The sequence below is a fragment of the Triturus cristatus genome, chromosome 4_2, assembly GCF_964204655.1.
Source record: "Triturus cristatus chromosome 4_2, aTriCri1.1, whole genome shotgun sequence".
In the NCBI taxonomy this organism is placed as follows: Eukaryota; Metazoa; Chordata; class Amphibia; order Caudata; family Salamandridae; genus Triturus; species Triturus cristatus.
In genome coordinates this window covers 413713506-413733162 of record NC_140586.1, presented here as the reverse complement: position 1 = coordinate 413733162, position 19657 = coordinate 413713506, and the positions used below count along the sequence as shown (strand labels likewise).

General features: G+C 44.8%; 5 non-coding genes across 5 annotated transcripts; all 5 read left to right on the top strand.

The window, feature by feature from the left end:
• Window positions 1-1909: 1909 nt before the first annotated feature.
• Window positions 1910-1991, top strand: TRNAS-UGA (transfer RNA serine (anticodon UGA)). The gene has a single exon. It is a non-coding gene; the product is annotated as a tRNA-Ser (tRNA).
• A 2048-nt stretch (window positions 1992-4039) lies between these two features.
• On the top strand, window positions 4040-4121 carry TRNAS-UGA (transfer RNA serine (anticodon UGA)). Its single transcript has one exon. It is a non-coding gene; the product is annotated as a tRNA-Ser (tRNA).
• Window positions 4122-12941: 8820 nt separating this feature from the next.
• Window positions 12942-13023, top strand: TRNAS-UGA (transfer RNA serine (anticodon UGA)). Its single transcript has one exon. It is a non-coding gene; the product is annotated as a tRNA-Ser (tRNA).
• Window positions 13024-15071: 2048 nt separating this feature from the next.
• On the top strand, window positions 15072-15153 carry TRNAS-UGA (transfer RNA serine (anticodon UGA)). The gene has a single exon. It is a non-coding gene; the product is annotated as a tRNA-Ser (tRNA).
• A 4179-nt stretch (window positions 15154-19332) lies between these two features.
• TRNAS-UGA (transfer RNA serine (anticodon UGA)) lies at window positions 19333-19414 on the top strand. Its single transcript has one exon. It is a non-coding gene; the product is annotated as a tRNA-Ser (tRNA).
• Window positions 19415-19657: the final 243 nt, after the last annotated feature.

The following is a 19657-nucleotide window of genomic DNA, read 5'->3' as shown; positions in this document are numbered from 1 at the left end:
GCTTCCCATGTTGTACTTTGATGGCAGTGCAGCTTAAAAACATCTTTTCACTTCACAAAACCAAACTGATACTGAAATGCGCATACTCTCATATAAGTGAATTGATTTATTTCTGCATTTGTTCATATCACTAACACCTGGCAGACATTAAAGCATGGCTGCATATTTATTGGTTAAATAAATATGGAAATATACCAGTTTCAGCTTTATTTTTCTCACAAAACCCATAATAAATATGGATGAATACAGATAAAGTTGACAACAAATTAAATATGGATAAATACAGACGGAAATGTCAAAAAAATAAACACCATAAAACCGGGAGCCCTAAATATAATAGGACCAACTGGGTTTACAAAGAATGAGTCTATTATCTAACAGTACCTCTTCTATGAGGTTGTGTAAAACAAACTGGACTGCTGAGATTCGAACTCAGGATCTCCTGTTTACTAGACAGGCGCTTTAACCAACTAAGCCACAGCACCTACTCTGTTTCACGACTCACCACTGTACCTTCTGTCCTGGTGTCACTGTGATGCCCTGCATATTTTTCTGTCTTGAAAGATTTGATATTTTTCAGCTGCTACCGAAAAGAAAATGGAGAAGAAAAATCTAATATTAAGATGGAAATATTACAAAGAGAGTCATGAAAAACTAATATCATTATACGTACGTATCTGTATTTATTTTCTAAAGTTTTACACTGATGGACCAAGGGCTCAATGCATTCGTTAAACTAAACCAGATTACAATGATTTAAAGGTCACCAATATACACAAGATCATTTCCTGATGCCTACATTACCCATGTGCTCTTTCCTTCACCTCTCGTGACCTCTGGACATCCCACCAAGAAGCAGAGGAACCGCAACTCACGGAGAGAAAGTGTCACCTCAGTGACACGTCCATGTTCATACAGCGCTTCACAAAGTGCACTTTGAGAGACCCAAGAAAACTTGGCAGAGGCGGGTATCACAGCAAGGAGGGCTGATAGCCCGCAGTGCCCTTTACATGACTATAGCAATACTCACCCTGGTCCTGGTCCAAACATCAGCCACCAGAGCTCAGTAAATTACCAGAATAAACAACAACCCTATATGGTGTTTTTATAGCCTTGTTTTTTAATGCATGTCTTTTCTACTTTATGGAAAAGGTGTTGCCCGTACGGAGATCAAACTCACAGCCTTGGTGTTACTAGCACCATGCTCTAACCAACTGACCTAACCGGCCAAAGCATAATATGATACTAAAGGAGTTCTATTGAAACTGAAGAGGCAGTGACTGTACACAGAGACATTGAATAGACAGACAGACAGGCCATTGCTGACCCATCATAGTTTCAGGCCAAGACATTGAAGCGCTCCAATAACCCTGCACCAATTCGCACACACCGGGGAGCATCACCAAAGAACACAGATAGTATTTAATGAGCTGCACTGAACGTGCTTCAATAACAAGAGCTGTACGACCATCACTCCCTAGAAAAGATGGATTGAAGGCAAGAATCATCCGCAGACCCTCCCATCTGCCACACTCATCCAGAAAGGTACTGGTCTCGGCTTGGTAGCACTCGCATGCTCAATGCTATGCAGGTTCATCTCACACCCGAGCTTAATCCATACCACACACTGTCACTCACTGGGCTCTCAATCCTTAACCCTTCACTTCCTGTACCTTTTTCTCTGTACTCCTTACCCAATCTCTCATACCTGCCCCTCCCTTCACTTTCATAGAACTGGACACTTGCTGCACCTTCTTCTGTGATTCTCCAGAGAACACAGTTTATAACCTTGTAAAGAAGATAATGTGCTCAATATTGTCTGCGACTTCCCTTCATTAACTAACATCTTTTACCCATACTATAGACCACATTACAGCTTATTTATGAGTGAGTGCACATCTTGAAAGGTGTAGTCATGGCCGAGTGGTTAAGGCGATGGACTTGAAATCCATTGGGGTCTCCCAGCGCAGGTTCGAATCCTGCCGACTACGCTTTCCTTTTGATTATGTCATTACATTTTGACGTGGAAACTAATTATGTGGTTCGTAAACATCTGCATATCCGCATAATTGTGTCTTTCCTACTCTTGTGCTAAGTGTGCTGCACCTGTTGTTTGAAGCTTGCACTACTGCTTCCCATGTTGTACTTTGATGGCAGTGCAGCTTAAAAACATCTTTTCACTTCACAAAACCAAACTGATACTGAAATGCGCATACTCTCATATAAGTGAATTGATTTATTTCTGCATTTGTTCATATCACTAACACCTGGCAGACATTAAAGCATGGCTGCATATTTATTGGTTAAATAAATATGGAAATATACCAGTTTCAGCTTTATTTTTCTCACAAAACCCATAATAAATATGGATGAATACAGATAAAGTTGACAACAAATTAAATATGGATAAATACAGACGGAAATGTCAAAAAAATAAACACCATAAAACCGGGAGCCCTAAATATAATAGGACCAACTGGGTTTACAAAGAATGAGTCTATTATCTAACAGTACCTCTTCTATGAGGTTGTGTAAAACAAACTGGACTGCTGAGATTCGAACTCAGGATCTCCTGTTTACTAGACAGGCGCTTTAACCAACTAAGCCACAGCACCTACTCTGTTTCACGACTCACCACTGTACCTTCTGTCCTGGTGTCACTGTGATGCCCTGCATATTTTTCTGTCTTGAAAGATTTGATATTTTTCAGCTGCTACCGAAAAGAAAATGGAGAAGAAAAATCTAATATTAAGATGGAAATATTACAAAGAGAGTCATGAAAAACTAATATCATTATACGTACGTATCTGTATTTATTTTCTAAAGTTTTACACTGATGGACCAAGGGCTCAATGCATTCGTTAAACTAAACCAGATTACAATGATTTAAAGGTCACCAATATACACAAGATCATTTCCTGATGCCTACATTACCCATGTGCTCTTTCCTTCACCTCTCGTGACCTCTGGACATCCCACCAAGAAGCAGAGGAACCGCAACTCATGGAGAGAAAGTGTCACCTCAGTGACACGTCCATGTTCATACAGCGCTTCACAAAGTGCACTTTGAGAGACCCAAGAAAACTTGGCAGAGGCGGGTATCACAGCAAGGAGGGCTGATAGCCCGCAGTGCCCTTTACATGACTATAGCAATACTCACCCTGGTCCTGGTCCAAACATCAGCCACCAGAGCTCAGTAAATTACCAGAATAAACAACAACCCTATATGGTGTTTTTATAGCCTTGTTTTTTAATGCATGTCTTTTCTACTTTATGGAAAAGGTGTTGCCCGTACGGAGATCAAACTCACAGCCTTGGTGTTACTAGCACCATGCTCTAACCAACTGACCTAACCGGCCAAAGCATAATATGATACTAAAGGAGTTCTATTGAAACTGAAGAGGCAGTGACTGTACACAGAGACATTGAATAGACAGACAGACAGGCCATTGCTGACCCATCATAGTTTCAGGCCAAGACATTGAAGCGCTCCAATAACCCTGCACCAATTCGCACACACCGGGGAGCATCACCAAAGAACACAGATAGTATTTAATGAGCTGCACTGAACGTGCTTCAATAACAAGAGCTGTACGACCATCACTCCCTAGAAAAGATGGATTGAAGGCAAGAATCATCCGCAGACCCTCCCATCTGCCACACTCATCCAGAAAGGTACTGGTCTCGGCTTGGTAGCACTCGCATGCTCAATGCTATGCAGGTTCATCTCACACCCGAGCTTAATCCATACCACACACTGTCACTCACTGGGCTCTCAATCCTTAACCCTTCACTTCCTGTACCTTTTTCTCTGTACTCCTTACCCAATCTCTCATACCTGCCCCTCCCTTCACTTTCATAGAACTGGACACTTGCTGCACCTTCTTCTGTGATTCTCCAGAGAACACAGTTTATAACCTTCTAAAGAAGATAATGTGCTCAATATTGTCTGCGCCTTCCCTTCATTAACTAACATCTTTTACGCATACTATAGACCACATTACAGCTTATTTATGAGTGAGTGCAAATCTTGAAAGGTTTAGTCGTGGCCGAGTGGTTAAGGCGATGGACTTGAAATCCATTGGGGTCTCCCTGCGCAAGTTCGAATCCTGCCGACTACGCTTTCCTTTTTATCATGTCATTACATTTTGACGTGGAAACTAATTATGTGGTTCGTAAACATCTGCATATCCGCATAATTGTGTCTTTTTTTTTTTGAAATCTTTTTATTAGGTTATTCAACAAAACAGAAAGTAAAAACCACTCTTTCAGTGTAAGGCTTAGGACAAAGCAGATTTGAATATATCTTGGCAATTCAGCACATGCATCACAGAGATACATATGCAAGCAAAGGACCAAACACATTAGTCTCCATCCCCAATCAATGTGCGAGATGGGGCAGCTAGTCATGGTCGCTGAGGTCAGATTCTGGTGCATCGGGTGGGGGCTCACAGATGTTCCCTCTATACACATTCCAGCCACCCCACACCTGGGACCATTTCTTGGGGCACCCTCTGTGTACATATACCGCTTTTTCAGTCACCATTACAAGGTCCATGTCTCGGATCCAGTGCGCCAGGGTCGGTGCCTGTCCCGATCCCCATCGCTGGGCTATGTTACGTTTTGCGAGCATGAGCCCCAATGTCACCCAGAGCTGGGCCATTCTTACGTGGTCGGTCTGCTCCCAGACGTTAAGAAGGCAGAGCCGAGGTTCGGGCAGGGTGGGGATTTTGGTCACTTGGGAGAGAGTACGGAACACCCCCTTCCAGTAAAGCGCTATGATGGGGCAGTCCCATAGGGTGTGGAGGAAGGTTCCTTCGTGGCCGCAGTTCCTGAGGCATACTGGGGAGTCCGTCCGATGTAGTTTGAATAGAAGTGTACGGGTATAGTATGTGCGGTGCAGAATTTTAAGCTGGACTAGCCTTAATTTGGACGATATGCCCACCTCCCTGGGGGATGACAGCGCGGCCTGCCAGTCAGTATCGTCAAAGTCTCCAAGTTCTGCCTCCCATTTCCCTTTAAGGACCAAAAAGGGGTCAGGGCGATTATTGATTATTTTCCGGTATGTTAGGGACGTCGCTTTTTGGATCAGATGTTCAGTGAGGAACCGGTCCTCCAAGGGTGATGACTCAGGGAGCCGAGTCCCGGGTGGAATCGCCGTCCGGAGTGCATGGTGAATTTGCATATAGCGGAAATGTTCGGTGTTAGCCAAATCGTATTCTGCCTGGAGTTGGGAAAAGGTGATCACCTCTCCCCGTCGCCAAAGGTCCCCTACCCTAGAAATGCCAATAAGATCCCACTGATAGAATCCCTTGGTGGTACGCAGCAGCCCAAGCAATTTAGCTTCCCATAGTGGCGTTGCCTGGGTGATCCTACCCGCCCAACCCATCGCACGCTGTGCCGCAAACCATATCTGAAGGGTGTGTGCTGCAGGCCCTGCCTGGACACAACCTCTTCTAGGGTTATAGAGGGCTCCTAGCACCCCCCCCGGAGCAAGCAGTTGCCTATCCATACGGTAGGCGGGGTCGTCGCTTGGTACATGGAGCCACTGATTTATGATCATGAGGTGCGAGGCCCAGTAGTAGGTTTTAATATCTGGGAGGGCTATACCCCCGTCGTACCAGCCACTGGTGAGCTTATGGAGCGCAATCCGAGGTGCCCTGTCCTCCCAAAGGAGACGGGTGATCTCCGCATTCACAGCCGTGAAATAAGAGGGCGCCACCGGGAAGGGAGTATTCTGTAGCGCATAGAGGAATCTAGGGAGAGCGAGCATCTTAAAGAGCGAGGCCCTCCCAAGCAAGGTCAGGGGCAGGGCTCGCCAGTGCTTGACATCGGTACGAAGCCGTTGGAGGGGCTTCATTAGGTTTTCGGCCACAAATTTATCCCGGTCTGTTGTGACATATATCCCTAGGTATTTGAATCCCTCCCGGGCCACGAGAATATTGCATCCCCTCGGGGGCCGAGGCGGGGAGCCTTGGAGCATATATAAAATGGATTTCTCCCAGTTGATTTCGTAGCCCGACCGTCGCCCGTATGACTCACAGATGTCGAGGAGACAGGCGATAGAGCGGGCAGGCGAGGCCAGATAGAGTAGTACATCGTCTGCATAAAGGGAGATCCGATCCTCCCAGTCTGGCCTCCATTTGAGGCCACGGATCACCGGATCCTGGCGCACCCATGCCGCCAAGGGCTCGAGAGCCATGGCAAAGAGGAGAGGGGAAAGGGGGCATCCCTGCCTTGTCCCCCGCCCCAGAGGGAAGGGGTCAGAGACACGGCCGTTTACCACCACTTGCGCAAGCGGCTGGGTGTACAGAAGCCGGATCCACGCGCAGATCTTGGGGCCAAGCCCCATGTGGCGGAGAACGGCGAACAGGAAAGGCCACTCCACCCTGTCAAACGCCATCCGAGCATCTAACGAGAGTATGGCCGCATCCTCCTCTATTGTGGAGCGGCAAGCAAGAATGCTATGCAGACGCCGTAGGTTTAGAGCGGTGTTCCGGTGCGGCATGAAGCCTGACTGGTCAGGGTGGATTAGGGTGGAGAGGTAGGGCTGCAGTCGTGTTGCCAGCAACTTTGCCAGGATCTTAGCCTCGGCGTTGAGCAGCGAAATCGTGCGATAAGAGGAGCACTCGTGCGCCGGTTTGTTGGGTTTCGGGATCGCGACTATTGTAGCCATCCTCTGATCCAGGGGGAGGGTCCCCCTAGATAAACAGTCCCTAAACATGGCCCGCAGGTGCGGGACTACTAGGGAGGAGTTGTTCTTATAGAACTCGATCGGGAGCCCGTTGGGCCCCAGCGCCTTCCCTGTGCGAAGGGACAGGATTGCCAGTGTTATCTCGTCGTCTGTCAGGTCCGCCTCGAGGGCCTCTGTTTCGGAGGAAGTCAATCGCGGCATCGCGATGTCCCGAAGGAATAGCTCATTTTCTGCCACGGTAGAGGAGGCTTCAGGCGTATAAACGGATTGGTAGTGGGCCGCGAACGCCTCCGCTATGCGCTGAGGGTCCGAAGTAAATTCCCCCTCGTCGAGCCGGATCCGAGCCACCCATCGCGACGCTCGGTCCCCCTTCTCGAGCCATGCAAGCAGTTTTCCCGCCTTGTCCCCAAGTTCATAGACTGTGTGTTGGGTTGCTACCCGCCGAGCACGCGCTGCCTCCCATAGATGGGACCTATATTCCTGCTGCGCCATGCGGAGTGTATGCGCCGAAACCTCATCCCCATGTAGTGTATGGGACGTTTCGGCCTCGGTTACCGAACGCTCCAGCTCTAGCACCGCCTGCCGCTGGGTGTTCTTGTGCTCAGAGATGACGGAGATGGCCTGCCCACGGAGGACAGTTTTGAAGGCTTCCCAGAGGGTTGCTGAGCTTCTGACGGAGTCAGCATTTTCGGCGAAATAGTGCTTGGTCGCGGTTTTGAGGGCCTTATTGATTTTAGGGATTTTGAGGTACCCGGGATGGAACGGAAACATAGTGCGTTTACACGGGTCGTTGGTCGCAAACGTTACAACCACAGGCGAGTGATCCGAGATACCCCTGGGGAGGTGCGACACCTCGGTCACCCCAGTGAACCCGGCAGGCGAAGTGAAGATGTAGTCTATGCGTGAAAGGGTGCGGTGTGCGCCAGAAAGAAAGGTGTATTGTCGCTCATTGGGCCTATATTCTCTCCAGGTGTCCACCAGGCCTAGCGCGGCAGTGAATTCGGTAAGAATGGAGGTGTCCCCCCCGTGTGCCCTGTGTGACGACCTGTCAAGTGTATGATCCATGGTTGCATTGAAGTCCCCACCTATGATAAGTTCCCCATGCGGGAGCGCCAACAGGAATTCACCCAGTGCCCTAAAGGAGACCTGGTGCAGTGTAGGGGGGATGTAGACGGTCACTAGGTTGTACACCTTCCCCTCCCATTGGCAGGTGAGTGCTGCAAAGCGGCCATAATCGTCCCTACGGGAGTCTAGAAGGATTAGGGGGAAACGTTTGTTAATCAGTATGCCTACCCCTCTGGAACCTGTCGTGAACTCTGAGTGTGTCGCCATCTTGAATCCCAGCCTATCCAGGGCCTTGGTGGCAGAACCCACCAGGTGCGTTTCTTGTAAGAGTGCCACCGCGGGCCCCCTACGCTTGAGGTATTGAATCACCAGCCCACGTTTGATCTTGTCCCCTAAACCATTGACGTTCCAGGAGAGGACCGCAAAGGAGGGACGTCGCTGCTGCGTAGGGACGCCGGGCATTGTGTCAGTGGTTACGTGGGGAGAGCTATGTGATGCCATCTTCAGGGAGGGATATAGAGATTGTCCACTGCAGTATTCCACCCCTGTGCCCCTGTGCTCGCCTAGTCAACCTGAAGTGCCCGTGAGTGGTAGGTGAACCTGAACTAAAACACAAAACAACATAACAGCAAATTCCCCTTCCCTCCTCCCCCCTCCCTGCCTCCCTGCCATGCGGATTTAAAACTACCCGCCACCCCAACTCAGCAGAGTGCTTAGTTCCCATAAACTGGTTACGTGCGTGTGGGGGGAAAACCGCTCACTGTTCAGCTGCCGATCCCCACACCGGATGCTTGTCCCTTCAAGCAGTCAAGTGTCCGATACTAGCCGGGGGCACCGAGTTCGTAGCCTCCTGCAAAGTTAAGGCCCCACTGGGCCGTCTGGAGCATCTAGGCCGCAGATCGCCGGGTGACAGCAAGTCCGATCGTCTCCATACCTTCATGTTTCACGGCGTTCCATCTCCTGCCCCCGACTCCTCGACACCCAAGTCCCCGGGAGAGGTTAAGAGGCCGCCAGGGGCATGCTCCCCCCTGCCCCTTGATTTAGCAGGACGCCATCCTTCCAGCCACTCCGAGGCCATAATTGTGTCTTTGCTACTCTTGTGCTAAGTGTGCTGCACCTGTTGTTTGAAGCTTGCATTACTGCTTCCCATGTTGTACTTTGATGGCAGTGCAGCTTAAAAGCATCTTTTCACTTCACAAAACCAAACTGATACTGAAATGCGCATACTCTCATATAGGTGAATTGATTTATTTCTGCATTTGTTCATATCACTAACACCTGGCAGACATTAAAGCATGGCTGCATATTTATTGGTTAAATAAATATGGAAATATACCAGTTTCAGCTTTATTTTTCTCACAAAACCCATAATAAATATGGATGAATACAGATAAAGTTGACAACAAATTAAATATGGATGAATGCAGACGGAAATGTCAAAAAAATAAACACCATAAAACCGGGAGCCCTAAATATAATAGGACCAACTGGGTTTACAAAGAATGAGTCTATTATCTAACAGTACCTCTTCTATGAGGTTGTGTAAAACAAAAGGTACTGCTGAGATTCAAACTCAGGATCTCCTGTTCACTAGACAGGCACTTTAACCAAATAAGCCAAAGCACCTACTCTGTTTCATGACTCACCACTGTACCTTCTGTCCTGGTGTCACTGTGAGGCCCTGCATATTTTTCTGTCTTGAAAGATTTGATATTTTTCAGCTGCTACCGAAAAGAAAATAGAGAAGAAAACTCTGATATTAAGATGGAAATATTACAAAGAGGGTCATGAAAAACTAATATCATTATACGTACGTATCTGTATTTATTTTCTAAAGTTTTACACTGATGGACCAGGGGCTCAATGCATTCGTTAAACTAAACCAGATTACAATGATTTAAAGGTCACCAATATACACAAGATCATTTCCTGATACCTACATTACCCATGTGCTCTTTCCTTCACCTCTCGTGACCTCTGGACATCCCACCAAGAAGCAGAGGAACCGCAACTCACGGAGAGAAAGTGTCACCTCAGTGACACGTCCATGTTCAAACAGCGCTTCACAAAGTGCACTTTGAGAGACCCAAGAAAACTTGGCAGAGGCGGGTATCACAGCAAGGAGGGCTGATAGCCCGCAGTGCCCTTTACATGGCTATAGCAATACTCGCCCTGGTCCTGGTCCAAACATCAGCCACCAGAGCTCAGTAAATTACGAGAATAAACAACAACCCTATATGGTGTTTTTATAGCCGTGTTTTCTAATGGATTTCTTTTCTACTTTCTGGAAAAGGTGTTGCGCGTACGGAGATCGAACTCACAGCCTTGGTGTTACTAGCACCATGCTCTAACCAACTGACCTAACCGGCCAAAGCATAATGTGATTCTAAAGGAGTTCTATTGAAACTGAAGAGGCAGTGACTGTACACAGAGACATTGAATAGACAGACAGACAGGCCATTGCTGACCCATCATAGTTTTAGGCCAAGACATTGAAGCGCTCCAATAATCCTGCACCAATTCGCAAACACCGGGGAGCATCACCAAAGAACACAGATAGTATTTAATGAGCTGCACTGAACGTGCTTCAATAACAAGAGCTGCACGACCATCACTCCCCAGAAAAGATGGATTGAAGGCAAGAATCATCCGCAGACCCTCCCATCTGCCACACTCATCCAGAAAGGTACTGTCCTCGGCTTGGTAGCACTCGCATGCTCAATGCTATGCAGGTTCATCTCACACCCGAGCTTAATCCATACCACACACTGTCACTCACTGGGCTCTCAATCCTTAACCCTTCACTTCCTGTACCTTTTTCTCTGTACTCCATACCCAATCTCTCATACCTGCCCCTCCCTTCACTTTCATAGAACTGGACACTTGCTGCACCTTCTTCTGTGATTCTCCAGAGAACACAGTTTATAACCTTCTAAATAAGATTATGTGCTGAATATTGTCTGCGCCATCCCTTCATTAACTAACATCTTTTACCCATACTATAGACCACATTACAGCTTATTTATGAGTGAGTGCACATCTTGAAAGTTGTAGTCGTGGCCGAGTGGTTAAGGCGATGGACTTAAAATCCATTGGGGTTTTCCAGCGTAGGTTCTAATCCTGCCGACTACGCTTTCCTTTTTAATCATGTCCTTAAATTTTGACGTGGAAACTAATTATGTGGTTCGTAAACATCTGCATATCCGCATAATTGTGTCTTTGCTACTCTTGTGCTAAGTGTGCTGCACCTGTTGTTTGAAGCTTGCATGACTGCTTCCCATGTTGTACTTTGATGGCAGTGCAGCTTAAAAACATCTTTTCACTTCACAAAACCAAACTGATACTGAAATGCCCATACTCTCATATAAGTGAATTGATTTATCTTCTGTATTTGTTCATATCACTAACACCTGGCAGACATTAAAGCATGGCTGCATATTTATTGGTTAAATAAATATGGAAATATACCAGTTTCAGCTTTATTTTTCTCACAAAACCCATAATAAATATGGATGAATACAGATAAAGTTGACAACAAATTAAATATGGATAAATACAGACGGAAATGTCAAAAAAATAAACACCATAAAACCGGGAGCCCTAAATATAATAGGACCAACTGGGTTTACAAAGAATGAGTCTATTATCTAACAGTACCTCTTCTATGAGGTTGTGTAAAACAAAAGGTACTGCTGAGATTTGAACTCAGGATCTCCTGTTTACTAGACAGGCGCTTTAACCAACTAAGCCACAGCACATACTCTGTTTCACGACTCACCACTGTACCTTCTGTCCTGGTGTCACTGTGAGGCCCTGCATATTTTTCTGTCTTGAAAGATTTGAAATTTTTCAGCTGCCGCCGAAAAGAAAATGGTGAAGAAAAATCTGATATTAAGATGGAAATATTACAAAGAGGGTCATGAAAAACTAATATCACTATACGTACGTATCTGTATTTATTTTCTAAAGTTTTACACTGATGGACCAGGGGCTCAATGCATTTGTTAAACTAAACCAGATTACAATGATTTAAAGGTCACCAATATACACAAGATCATTTCCTGATGCCTACATTACCCATGTGCTCTTTCCTTCACCTCTCGTGACCTCTGGACATCCCACCAAGAAGCAGAGGAACCGCAACTCATGGAGAGAAAGTGTCACCTCAGTGACACGTCCATGTTCAAACAGCGCTTCACAAAGTGCACTTTGAGAGACCCAAGAAAACTTGGCAGAGGCGGGTATCACAGCAAGGAGGGCTGATAGCCCGCAGTGCCCTTTACATGACTATAGCAATACTCAACCTGGTCCTAGTCTAAACATCAGCCACCAGAGCTCAGTAAATTACCAGAATAAACAACATCCCTATATGGTGTTTTTATAGCCTTGTTTTTTAATGCATGTCTTTTCTACTTTATGGAAAAGGTGCTGCCCGTACGGAGATCGAACTCACAGCCTTGGTGTTACTAGCACCATGCTCTAACCAACTGATCTAACCGGCCAAAGCATAATGTGATACTAAAGGAGTTCTATTGAAACTGAAGAGGCAGTGACTGTACACAGAGACATTGAATAGACAGACAGACAGGCCATTGCTGACCCATCATAGTTTCAGGCCAAGACATTGAAGCGCTCCAATAATCCTGCACCAATTCGCACACACCGGGGAGCATCACCAAATAACACAGATAGTATTTAATGAGCTGCACTGAACGTGCTTCAATAACAAGAGCTGCACGACCATCACTCCCCAGAAAAGATGGATTGAAGGCAAGAATCATCCGCAGACCCTCCCATCTGCCACACTCATCCAGAAAGGTACTGGTCTCGGCTTGGTAGCACTCGCATGCTCAATGCTATGCAGGTTCATCTCACACCCGAGCTTAATCCATACCACACACTGTCACTCACTGGGCTCTCAATCCTTAACCCTTCACTTCCTGTACCTTTTTCTCTGTACTCCTTACCCAATCTCTCATACCTGCCCCTCCCTTCACTTTCATAGAACTGGACACTTGCTGCACCTTCTTCTGTGATTCTCCAGAGAACACAGTTTATAACCTTGTAAAGAAGATAATGTGCTCAATATTGTCTGCGACTTCCCTTCATTAACTAACATCTTTTACCCATACTATAGACCACATTACAGCTTATTTATGAGTGAGTGCACATCTTGAAAGGTGTAGTCATGGCCGAGTGGTTAAGGCGATGGACTTGAAATCCATTGGGGTCTCCCAGCGCAGGTTCGAATCCTGCCGACTACGCTTTCCTTTTGATTATGTCATTACATTTTGACGTGGAAACTAATTATGTGGTTCGTAAACATCTGCATATCCGCATAATTGTGTCTTTCCTACTCTTGTGCTAAGTGTGCTGCACCTGTTGTTTGAAGCTTGCACTACTGCTTCCCATGTTGTACTTTGATGGCAGTGCAGCTTAAAAACATCTTTTCACTTCACAAAACCAAACTGATACTGAAATGCGCATACTCTCATATAAGTGAATTGATTTATTTCTGCATTTGTTCATATCACTAACACCTGGCAGACATTAAAGCATGGCTGCATATTTATTGGTTAAATAAATATGGAAATATACCAGTTTCAGCTTTATTTTTCTCACAAAACCCATAATAAATATGGATGAATACAGATAAAGTTGACAACAAATTAAATATGGATAAATACAGACGGAAATGTCAAAAAAATAAACACCATAAAACCGGGAGCCCTAAATATAATAGGACCAACTGGGTTTACAAAGAATGAGTCTATTATCTAACAGTACCTCTTCTATGAGGTTGTGTAAAACAAACTGGACTGCTGAGATTCGAACTCAGGATCTCCTGTTTACTAGACAGGCGCTTTAACCAACTAAGCCACAGCACCTACTCTGTTTCACGACTCACCACTGTACCTTCTGTCCTGGTGTCACTGTGATGCCCTGCATATTTTTCTGTCTTGAAAGATTTGATATTTTTCAGCTGCTACCGAAAAGAAAATGGAGAAGAAAAATCTAATAGTAAGATGGAAATATTACAAAGAGAGTCATGAAAAACTAATATCATTATACGTACGTATCTGTATTTATTTTCTAAAGTTTTACACTGATGGACCAAGGGCTCAATGCATTCGTTAAACTAAACCAGATTACAATGATTTAAAGGTCACCAATATACACAAGATCATTTCCTGATGCCTACATTACCCATGTGCTCTTTCCTTCACCTCTCGTGACCTCTGGACATCCCACCAAGAAGCAGAGGAACCGCAACTCACGGAGAGAAAGTGTCACCTCAGTGACACGTCCATGTTCATACAGCGCTTCACAAAGTGCACTTTGAGAGACCCAAGAAAACTTGGCAGAGGCGGGTATCACAGCAAGGAGGGCTGATAGCCCGCAGTGCCCTTTACATGACTATAGCAATACTCACCCTGGTCCTGGTCCAAACATCAGCCACCAGAGCTCAGTAAATTACCAGAATAAACAACAACCCTATATGGTGTTTTTATAGCCTTGTTTTTTAATGCATGTCTTTTCTACTTTATGGAAAAGGTGTTGCCCGTACGGAGATCAAACTCACAGCCTTGGTGTTACTAGCACCATGCTCTAACCAACTGACCTAACCGGCCAAAGCATAATATGATACTAAAGGAGTTCTATTGAAACTGAAGAGGCAGTGACTGTACACAGAGACATTGAATAGACAGACAGACAGGCCATTGCTGACCCATCATAGTTTCAGGCCAAGACATTGAAGCGCTCCAATAACCCTGCACCAATTCGCACACACCGGGGAGCATCACCAAAGAACACAGATAGTATTTAATGAGCTGCACTGAACGTGCTTCAATAACAAGAGCTGTACGACCATCACTCCCTAGAAAAGATGGATTGAAGGCAAGAATCATCCGCAGACCCTCCCATCTGCCACACTCATCCAGAAAGGTACTGGTCTCGGCTTGGTAGCACTCGCATGCTCAATGCTATGCAGGTTCATCTCACACCCGAGCTTAATCCATACCACACACTGTCACTCACTGGGCTCTCAATCCTTAACCCTTCACTTCCTGTACCTTTTTCTCTGTACTCCTTACCCAATCTCTCATACCTGCCCCTCCCTTCACTTTCATAGAACTGGACACTTGCTGCACCTTCTTCTGTGATTCTCCAGAGAACACAGTTTATAACCTTCTAAAGAAGATAATGTGCTCAATATTGTCTGCGCCTTCCCTTCATTAACTAACATCTTTTACGCATACTATAGACCACATTACAGCTTATTTATGAGTGAGTGCACATCTTGAAAGGTTTAGTCGTGGCCGAGTGGTTAAGGCGATGGACTTGAAATCCATTGGGGTCTCCCTGCGCAAGTTCGAATCCTGCCGACTACGCTTTCCTTTTTATCATGTCATTACATTTTGACGTGGAAACTAATTATGTGGTTCGTAAACATCTGCATATCCGCATAATTGTGTCTTTGCTACTCTTGGGCTAAGTGTGCTGCACCTGTTGTTTGAAGCTTGCATTACTGCTTCCCATGTTGTACTTTGATGGCAGTGCAGCTTAAAAGCATCTTTTCACTTCACAAAACCAAACTGATACTGAAATGCGCATACTCTCATATAGGTGAATTGATTTATTTCTGCATTTGTTCATATCACTAACACCTGGCAGACATTAAAGCATGGCTGCATATTTATTGGTTAAATAAATATGGAAATATACCAGTTTCAGCTTTATTTTTCTCACAAAACCCATAATAAATATGGATGAATACAGATAAAGTTGACAACAAATTAAATATGGATGAATACAGACGGAAATGTCAAAAAAATAAACACCATAAAACCGGGAGACCTAAATATAATAGGACCAACTGGGTTTACAAAGAATGAGTCTATTATCTAACAGTACCTCTTCTATGAGGTTGTGTAAAACAAAAGGTACTGCTGAGATTAAAACTCAGGATCTCCTGTTTACTAGACAGGCACTTTAACCAAATAAGCCAAAGCACCTACTCTGTTTCATGACTCACCACTGTACCTTCTGTCCTGGTGTCACTGTGAGGCCCTGCATATTTTTCTGTCTTGAAAGATTTGATATTTTTCAGCTGCTACCGAAAAGAAAATAGAGAAGAAAACTCTGATATTAAGATGGAAATATTACAAAGAGGGTCATGAAAAACTAATATCATTATACGTACGTATCTGTATTTATTTTCTAAAGTTTTACACTGATGGACCAGGGGCTCAATGCATTCGTTAAACTAAACCAGATTACAATGATTTAAAGGTCACCAATATACACAAGATCATTTCCTGATACCTACATTACCCATGTGCTCTTTCCTTCACCTCTCGTGACCTCTGGACATCCCACCAAGAAGCAGAGGAACCGCAACTCACGGAGAGAAAGTGTCACCTCAGTGACACGTCCATGTTCAAACAGCGCTTCACAAAGTGCACTTTGAGAGACCCAAGAAAACTTGGCAGAGGCGGGTATCACAGCAAGGAGGGCTGATAGCCCGCAGTGCCCTTTACATGGCTATAGCAATACTCACCCTGGTCCTGGTCCAAACATCAGCCACCAGAGCTCAGTAAATTACGAGAATAAACAACAACCCTATATGGTGTTTTTATAGCCGTGTTTTCTAATGGATTTCTTTTCTACTTTCTGGAAAAGGTGTTGCGCGTACGGAGATCGAACTCACAGCCTTGGTGTTACTAGCACCATGCTCTAACCAACTGACCTAACCGGCCAAAGCATAATGTGATTCTAAAGGAGTTCTATTGAAACTGAAGAGGCAGTGACTGTACACAGAGACATTGAATAGACAGACAGACAGGCCATTGCTGACCCATCATAGTTTCAGGCCAAGACATTGAAGCGCTCCAATAATCCTGCACCAATTCGCAAACACCGGGGAGCATCACCAAAGAACACAGATAGTATTTAATGAGCTGCACTGAACGTGCTTCAATAACAAGAGCTGCACGACCATCACTCCCCAGAAAAGATGGATTGAAGGCAAGAATCATCCGCAGACCCTCCCATCTGCCACACTCATCCAGAAAGGTACTGTCCTCGGCTTGGTAGCACTCGCATGCTCAATGCTATGCAGGTTCATCTCACACCCGAGCTTAATCCATACCACACACTGTCACTCACTGGGCTCTCAATCCTTAACCCTTCACTTCCTGTACCTTTTTCTCTGTACTCCATACCCAATCTCTCATACCTGCCCCTCCCTTCACTTTCATAGAACTGGACACTTGCTGCACCTTCTTCTGTGATTCTCCAGAGAACACAGTTTATAACCTTCTAAATAAGATTATGTGCTGAATATTGTCTGCGCCATCCCTTCATTAACTAACATCTTTTACCCATACTATAGACCACATTACAGCTTATTTATGAGTGAGTGCACATCTTGAAAGTTGTAGTCGTGGCCGAGTGGTTAAGGCGATGGACTTAAAATCCATTGGGGTTTTCCAGTGTAGGTTCTAATCCTGCCGACTACGCTTTCCTTTTTAATCATGTCCTTAAATTTTGACGTGGAAACTAATTATGTCGTTCGTAAACATCTGCATATCCGCATAATTGTGTCTTTGCTACTCTTGTGCTAAGTGTGCTGCACCTGTTGTTTGAAGCTTGCATGACTGCTTCCCATGTTGTACTTTGATGGCAGTGCAGCTTAAAAACATCTTTTCACTTCACAAAACCAAACTGATTCTGAAATGCGCATACTCTCATATAAGTGAATTGATTTATCTTCTGTATTTGTTCATATCACTAACACCTGGCAGACATTAAAGCATGGCTGCATATTTATTGGTTAAATAAATATGGAAATATACCAGTTTCAGCTTTATTTTTCTCACAAAACCCATAATAAATATGGATGAATACAGATAAAGTTGACAACAAATTAAATATGGATAAATACAGACGGAAATGTCAAAAAAATAAACACCATAAAACCGGGAGCCCTAAATATAATAGGACCAACTGGGTTTACAAAGAATGAGTCTATTATCTAACAGTACCTCTTCTATGAGGTTGTGTAAAACAAAAGGTACTGCTGAGATTTGAACTCAGGATCTCCTGTTTACTAGACAGGCGCTTTAACCAACTAAGCCACAGCACATACTCTGTTTCACGACTCACCACTGTACCTTCTGTCCTGGTGTCACTGTGAGGCCCTGCATATTTTTCTGTCTTGAAAGATTTGAAATTTTTCAGCTGCCGCCGAAAAGAAAATGGTGAAGAAAAATCTGATATTAAGATGGAAATATTACAAAGAGGGTCATGAAAAACTAATATCACTATACGTACGTATCTGTATTTATTTTCTAAAGTTTTACACTGATGGACCAGGGGCTCAATGCATTTGTTAAACTAAACCAGATTACAATGATTTAAAGGTCACCAATATACACAAGATCATTTCCTGATGCCTACATTACCCATGTGCTCTTTCCTTCACCTCTCGTGACCTCTGGACATCCCACCAAGAAGCAGAGGAACCGCAACTCACGGAGAGAAAGTGTCACCTCAGTGACACGTCCATGCTCAAACAGCGCTTCACAAAGTGCACTTTGAGAGACCCAAGAAAACTTGGCAGAGGCGGGTATCACAGCAAGGAGGGCTGATAGCCCGCAGTGCCCTTTACATGACTATAGCAATACTCAACCTGGTCCTAGTCTAAACATCAGCCACCAGAGCTCAGTAAATTACCAGAATAAACAACATCCCTATATGGTGTTTTTATAGCCTTGTTTTTTAATGCATGTCTTTTCTACTTTATGGAAAAGGTGCTGCCCGTACGGAGATCGAACTCACAGCCTTGGTGTTACTAGCACCATGCTCTAACCAACTGATCTAACCGGCCAAAGCATAATATGATACTAAAGGAGTTCTATTGAAACTGAAGAGGCAGTGACTGTACACAGAGACATTGAATAGGCAGACAGGCAGGCCATTGCTGACCCATCATAATTTCAGGCCAAGACATTGAAGCGCTCCATTATCCTGCACCAATTCGCAAACACCGGGGAACATCACCAAAGAACACAGATAGTATTTAATGAACTGCACTGAATGTGCTTCAATAACAAGAGCTGCACGACCATCACTCCCCAGAAAAGATGGATTGAAGGCAAGAATCATCCGCAGACCCTCCCATATGCCACACTCATCCAGAAAGGTACTGGTCTCGGCTTGGTAGCACTCGCATGCTCAATGCTATGCAGGTTCATCTCACACCCGAGCTTAATCCATACCACACACTGTCACTCACTGGGCTCTCAATCCTTAACCCTTCACTTCCTGTACCTTTTTCTCTGTACTCCTTACCCAATCTCTCATACCTGCCCCTCCCTTCACTTTCATAGAACTGGACACTTGCTGCACCTTCTTCTGTGATTCTCCAGAGAACACAGTTTATAACCTTGTAAAGAAGATAATGTGCTCAATATTGTCTGCGACTTCCCTTCATTAACTAACATCTTTTACCCATACTATAGACCACATTACAGCTTATTTATGAGTGAGTGCACATCTTGAAAGGTGTAGTCATGGCCGAGTGGTTAAGGCGATGGACTTGAAATCCATTGGGGTCTCCCAGCGCAGGTTCGAATCCTGCTGACTACGCTTTCCTTTTGATTATGTCATTACATTTTGACGTGGAAACTAATTATGTGGTTCGTAAACATCTGCATATCCGCATAATTGTGTCTTTCCTACTCTTGTGCTAAGTGTGCTGCACCTGTTGTTTGAAGCTTGCACTACTGCTTCCCATGTTGTACTTTGATGGCAGTGCAGCTTAAAAACATCTTTTCACTTCACAAAACCAAACTGATACTGAAATGCGCATACTCTCATATAAGTGAATTG